Source organism: Pelophylax lessonae, assembly GCF_965119305.1.
Source record: "Pelophylax lessonae genome assembly, chromosome: 9".
Classification (NCBI taxonomy): Eukaryota; Metazoa; Chordata; class Amphibia; order Anura; family Ranidae; genus Pelophylax; species Pelophylax lessonae.
The window spans coordinates 35630022-35637326 of NC_138776.1; the positions used below are offsets into that span (position 1 = coordinate 35630022).

At 36.6% G+C, this 7305-nt stretch overlaps 1 gene segment (V, D, J or C); it reads right to left on the reverse strand.

The window, feature by feature from the left end:
- Nucleotides 1-710: 710 nt before the first annotated feature.
- Nucleotides 711-1136, reverse strand: LOC309564204 (T cell receptor beta variable 10-2-like). The segment is given in 1 exon: nucleotides 711-1136.
- Nucleotides 1137-7305: the final 6169 nt, after the last annotated feature.

Here is a 7305-nt window from a genome sequence, read left to right on the forward strand (position 1 = left end):
AGCAAAGCTACTCGTATCATGAGGGATCCCACCCATCACTCCTACAGTTTCTTTCAGCTCTTGCCATCAGGTAGAAGGTACCCGAGTATTAAAACCTGGTCTGCCAGACTGTTCAAAGGCTTTTTCCTCCTGGCTGTGAGAGCTCTCAACTCTAATCCTCTTTGAAACCTTTTTTCTTTTTTTTTTTTTACAAAAACATATGCACTAAGACACTAAGTGCTTCTTTTATTTTTTAAGTTCTTTGCTATATTTTATTTTTGTATATTTTTATGTTTAATCAGTGTGTAGTACCATGGTCCTGCAAGACACGACATTTCCTTCCATTGTATGTCTGATACGTGTAGTGGAATGACAAGAACATTTGACTTGACTTGAGTTGCATCACGCAAGTCCTGGGTCATCTCCTTACGAGGTATTGAAGTTACAGTCTTAGCATTACTGCCAGGCAACCAGCATTTCTAGAAGAACAGGTCAGCTTGCATTTTTCCCTTAGCACAGGTTTGCTTTAATAAAATGACAGAAGCACAACCTTATGCACTCCACAGATGTATGCAAACATGTCAACAGTGTCCTAAGCTCTCAGCCCATGTGATCACAGTCAAAGCCAAATAAGGTGCCAGAGATTCGTTGATGATCATCACATTGGCAGCTGTCATTAGTACAATACAGACACTGCACCTGTCTTAATACATTGGTTTCCTGTGTCATATTTACATGTTACAGTATATCGAAGAGGAGCCTTTTGCACACTCTATCTGTAATCTTTCCTCGCTGTGGATAGAGCTGGCACAATAATAGAGTGCGTTGTCTTCTACAGTGGTTGTGTTGATGACCAGAATACTTCTCTCTATACTCTCGGGATGAATGGTAATTCTTTCATCATTAAATCCTTTTTCCATTATTGCTTTTTCTTTATGTGCTGTGTATCCCATAAGCACAAGCTCCATTCCAATCCTCTGTCTGTACCAAAACTTTCGGTAGTGGCTGGAGTCGTCATGTTGACATGTCAGCGATATATTGTCCATAGACTGAGCTATGTACAACTTTGGTGTCTGGATAACATCGGCAGCCAGTGAGATTGCTGGGACAAAGAGAACACTTTGTATGTCGTCAACGTATTCTGATATGTTATACATTCATTACTACTGAACAAGCCAAAGCTTGAATACACTAATGTATACAATCTGCTCCCCACCCTGGGGTAGGAAGAGCAATATGTTAAAAATTATTGTCTGTTATGTGTATGTTTGTGATTAACGCAACGTAAAATAGTTTAAAAAAAACGAAACAATGTAAAAATTAAAACAAATTACAAACCTATACATATAGTTAAGAATACAAAATTGCACATTAATAATCAAAAGATTAATTCAGTGTCTCATCTCATTATCAAATAGCTATGTATAAATGACTGGATCATTTACAAGGCAAACAGCAGAAGGAAAAGAGGAAATGCAGAATCCTTATCATATTCAAGCTCAATGTTTAAAATCTGATGTCAAATTCAGGTTGATAGCTGAACAAGAAGTGACACGAATACTTCCGTAATCGGGATTCACAAAATATGACCTTGGACACATGTAGCTCCCCCTACTATTCTGCCCATTGCCTTTTAAAAGTAGAAGTGACATCATCACTGTGCTGAACAGAGCCTGAGCTGTGGGCGGGGCCCAGAAGACCCACCCACTTCAGGCTACCTTCATAAAACTAAAGGAGGGAGTTGAGACAAGACCAGTCAGCTTGAACAAGGAGAGAGAGCAGCAGTGACCAGTCTTTATTAGAGTAAACGTCTCACAGTGGATTACTGCACAGATCTGGAAGATATACACAAATGAGCACACTGAGATTTAAGGAAGAATACACATGACTCTTGTATATAGACAAGATTATCTTATTTAAGGTTTAAAGTCCAATACTAGACTTATTACCAGGTTTATAGTCTTTTTTTTTTTTTTTTTTTTTAGGGGGGGTGAAGGTTGTGGCAATGGCACGAAATATACAGCATTTTTATTTATTTATTTTACTATTTTGGACAAGCTTTCTTGATTTAAAAAAAAAAAAAACAGGAGATATCCATTAATATTTACTAGCAAATGAAAGCCCAATTCATACTGAAAAAAAAAAAAAACACAGTATAATTCTCTTGTTACACTATGTAGTTGCAATGATATAAACTGTCTTACTAACACATTTCAAAGTTGCAAAACTGCATGTAGACATTAAGGTTTGATTTAAGCATTAAAGAGTTAATTAGGTATTAATTACAGAGCTGCATTAACTTCCGTCTTTTATATCTGCCCGGAGTTCTGCTTTAATAAATCAGGAGATTTACTTAAAAAAATAATCCAAATAAGATGGGACACCTAACACACATATATGGAAACATACAGGCAATGTCCCAAATCTTCAGGTAATGTGATTAAACATTTAAGGACCGCCCACCGCAGTTTTACTGTGGCAGGTAGCCCCTCCTGTATGAACTGACGTAGGACTACGTCGGTCGCGCTCCTGCTTCAAGGGGACGAGCACGGGGCTGGCAGCTCCATTTGCCACCGGCCACCCATGATCGCTCCCCGCTATGAGAGAAGAATGGTCAGCTATTGTAAACACAGTCGACCGTTCTTCTCTCTGGAATGATCACAGAGCGCCTGTGATCCTTCTATATAGGATCACAGGTCTCTATGATCAATTCAAAAGCCCCCCCCACAGTTAGGATCACACCCCTAGGCTCACATTTAAAGCCTTGATCACCCACTGTGTTAACCCTTATCATTATTACAGTAACAGTGCATATTTTTAGCACTGATTACTGTAGTAATGTCACTGGTCCCCCCAAAAGTGTCAAAAATGTCAGTTAGGGGTCCGATTTGTCCGCCGCAATGTCGCAGTCCCGCTAAAAATTGCAGATCGCCGCCATTACTAGTAAGAAAAAAGAAACAATAAAAATGACATAAATATTTCCCCTAGTTTGTAGTCGCGATAACTTTTGCGCAAACCAATCAAAATATTCTTATTGCAATTTTTTTTTTACCAAAAATATGTAGCAGAAAAATAATTAGCCTAAAATGATAAAAAAAATGTGATTTTTAATTTTTTTTTTTTGGTAAGGTTATATAGCAGAATGTAAAAAATATTGTCGCACTTTTTTTGTTTATAGCGCAAAAAATAAAAATTGCACAGGTGATCAAATACCACCAAAAGATAGCTCTATTTGTGGGAAAACAAACAACGACCGTGCAATTTTTCGTTAAAGTAAATGGCCTGGTCAATAAGAGGAAAATCCTTCCGGTCCAGAACTGGTAAAATTAAAATGCCATATATTAAAGCACTGCCATTGATACAATACAGACAAAGCACCTGCTTTAATACATTTCCACTAAGGTTTCCTGTGTCATTTATATGTAGCAAGGGAAGCATCTTTTAGTACTGAACACTCTGTGGCTTATCTTCTCTCGCCATGGATACTACTAGCGCAGTAATAAAGTGTGTTGTCCTCTGGGGTGACTTTGCTGATGTTTAGAATACTTTTCTCAGTTCTCTTGGGATAAATGATAAATCTTCCATCATCAAAATCTGTCTCCATTGCCGCTTTTTCCTTGTATGATGTGTACCCTATTAATACAAGCTCTCTCCCTATCTTCTGTCTGTACCAATATTTTGTATTGTAGTTGGAGTCCTCATGTTCACACGTCATTGATATATTGCCCATAGTCAGAACCAAGTACATCCACAGCCACGCACACCTACACAGGTTGAACTGGATGGACTATTGTCTTTATTCAACCTCAACTACTATGTAACTATGTAACTATGAATGCTCCACCAGAATTAAAAAAAAAAAAACAACACGAGTAAAGCTAATTAATGAAACCTAAGTAAAACATGCAATGTACTCTCCACACTATTAATAAAAGTGTATTGTATAGTGATTCCTATTTTATCTCAGAGAGAGGAAATGCTGGCAAAATTTACAAAATGTGACACAGACAGCAAAAATCAAAAAGAAAAAAAACACTTAACACATCACATAAATAAGCAATGTCAGACTCATCACTTTCCATTTCACCAGACATGGACTCCACATGTACTCATTTCTAAATTATTTAATTGTCTAAAACTGTAAAATGCAAAAATGTGTCATCTAAACTAAGACGAATTTAAGAAATTAAGTTTTCAAAATTATTACAGAGTAAGACCAACTGTGTGTATGATTACCTTAACCACTTGCCGACTGCGCACAGTATATTTACTGCGGCAGTCGGCCCCGGCCAGGCAGAGTGACGTAGGTCTACGTCGCTCTCCTGTCACTCCTTCTAGAGCCAATAGCGGGCGAGCGCGCGCCTGCCGAGGCACGCGCCCGCCGAGGCTCGTTCACGGAGGAGTGCGGGAGTGTGACTGGCGGACCCGATGTCCGCCGGTCACACTACGATCGCCGGTACAGCGGGAGAAAGACAGAGCGGCTAATGTAAACAAGCCGCCTGTCAGTTCTCCCTGTGTAAAAATGAAGATCAGACGGTTCTACTATGTAGAACCGTTGATCTTTTTTTTTACACCAATAGGAATGTCCCACTACAGTTAGAAGCACGCCCCTAGGACACACTTAACCCCTCCCTGTCCAATACAGTTAACCCCTTCCCTGCCAGTGTCATTTTTGCAGTAACAGTGCATATATATAGCACTGATTACTGCAGTAATGTCACTGGTACCCCCAAAAGTGTCAAAAATGTCAGTCAAGGGTCCGATCTGTCCGCCGCAATGTCGCAGTCCCGCAAAAAAAATCGCAGATCACCGCCATTACTCGTTAAAAAAAAACCACCAAAAATGACAAAAATCTTTCCCTTTGTTAGTAAACGCGATAACTTTTGCGCAAACCAATCAAAATACGCTTTTTCCGATTTTTTTTACCAAACATAGGTAGCGTAAAACAAATTGGCCGAAAATGTTAAAAAAATTTGATTTTTACATTTTTTTGGGGGGGAATTTCATATAAAAAAAAGTGAAAAATATTGTTATTTTTGCAAAAATTACGCTCTTTTTTTGTTTATAGCGCGTGATCAAAAAATCGCACAGGTGATCAAATACCACCAAAAGAAAGCTCTGTTTGTGGGAAAAAAAGGACGTGAAATTCGTTTAGGTACAGCGTCGCACGACCGCGCAATTGTCTGTTAAAATCACGCAGTAAAAAATCGCAAAAAAACCCCTGGTCTTTTAGCAGGGATATCCTCCGGTGGTAAAGTGGTTAAGAACTGTGTTATAATTGTTGTCTAATGTTTTTATTCTTAGTCCACTTTAAAATTTTATTATTATTATCATTATTATTTACTTTTAGTTTACTATTAACATTATAATAATTTGAAATTATTTCTTAACAGAATAATCTTTAATAATAACAACAATAATTATTATTAATATCATTATTATTATTATTATTATTATTATTATTATCATTATTATTATGATTATTATTATTATTAAAGCTCCTACAACACCATACAATACTACACATATAACTGAGATCCATGCAGTATCTTATCCCATTAATATACAGCTATAAATAGTAATTCCTTAACTTAAAGAGTAAGTTGTCACTCACAAGGTAAACAGCAGAGGGGAAGAAAGAAATGTAAAATCCATATCATTTTCCAGATTTGAAGCTTGCACTCTGAAGCTGAATTTGAGCTAAAGTTTGAGCTGATAGGAAGTGACACTGAATGAAATAATGAATGGGAGTCTCCTACCACCCTACAGTACAACTCCACCTACGAATTATAAAAAATAAGAATGTACCTAAGGGAAAACATTTATCTAAAGGTAATTCTATTTTAATATAATTTCACTATAGTCATGTCATATATAATGCAACACTCATTTGAAAGCTTTGCAGGAGAGCCTGTTCTGTTGAAAAACAACAGACTTACTGGCAGGATTACCAGGTGAAAAAAAGGAAAGAAAGTCTAAAAAAGAAAACAAATGCAGCCATCATCATCAAGAACTGGTAAGGTGCAATATACAGTAATAAATGTTTGCTTTTGGGTTTAATACTGCTTTAAAGTAGAACTAAAGGCAATTTATTTTCATTTTTAATAGCGTAAAGAGGGTTATAACCCCGGTCATTTTTTTTTTTTTTTTTTGCCATCTGTGTCCCATTGAGGAGATTTCCCTTCACTTCTTGTCCAATAGCCACAACAGGAAGTGGGAAAACCCCTTCATCCAGCAGCCAGCATGACTGAGGGGCATCGAAAACACTTTTTATATCATCAATGTATCTTAGCACTTATTGATATCTTTATAACTTAAGTGTTAAATATTACAAATGTGTGACCAATTTCAGTTAGCGACTGTTTTTTCTTTTATTTTTTTTTAATTAAGTGTTTCTTTTCCTTTACAATTATTTGCCTGTAAAAAGTATTCATGCACTACAGCTAACAGTTGACCTTAATCTCCTTGTTTTGCTGCATTACCGTGGAAGATTTTTATATGTCTACTACCATCAATAGGACCAGCTACGAAGTTGAAATCCACTTTTTTGTATGCATGTTTGATTTTGCAATTAGCTTCTATTATTTATGGTTTTATATACAACACATTTGACCCTGTCTATGGTTTCTAACACTTAGAAAAAATTCATCCTACAAAAAGTGCTTGGATTAAAAGTTAAAGTGTATCTCAACCTTACACCATAAATGCAATATATTTTAGTTTACTAATCCATGGTATAGTGTCTGAAAGTTTTTTTTCTTTTTTGCAATACTTTTTTTTTTTGTGCTTTATTTTCACCTGGTAATCCTGCAACTGATACTTTCTGTCCCTGGGTGGCTATGTCACTCCTCCATTGTATCTATGGAGGGAGCCATGGTTGTCACCTTAGCATTCTTTCCTTATTTGGACTACAAACATCCATATATCTTCATCCTTATTTCAGAGCAATTGCTATTTTGCAGAAGATAGCTAGGAAGGAAGGTATTATTTGGTGCATCTCACAGAAAGTGACAAGGACACTGCACTTTTGGCAAGATCAACAAATATTTCCTTTACTTGCCAAAAATGTTCTTAGATTAACAATAAAGAAAATCAATGCTGCTACCTCATCTAAGGATTGTAAGATTTAGTGTACAGTATTACATTTTTGTTCTTGAGTTTAGTTACCCTTTAATTACAGTGCCAGCATTGCATATATAACTTTGGGAGGTCTCATATAGGAATTATTGTAATAATATTTATAAATTAGCTTAGCAGAAAAATGTCTCTGGAAATTATTATAAAATGTAAATATCTATGTCATACACATAGGCTGCCTTTTTCTGC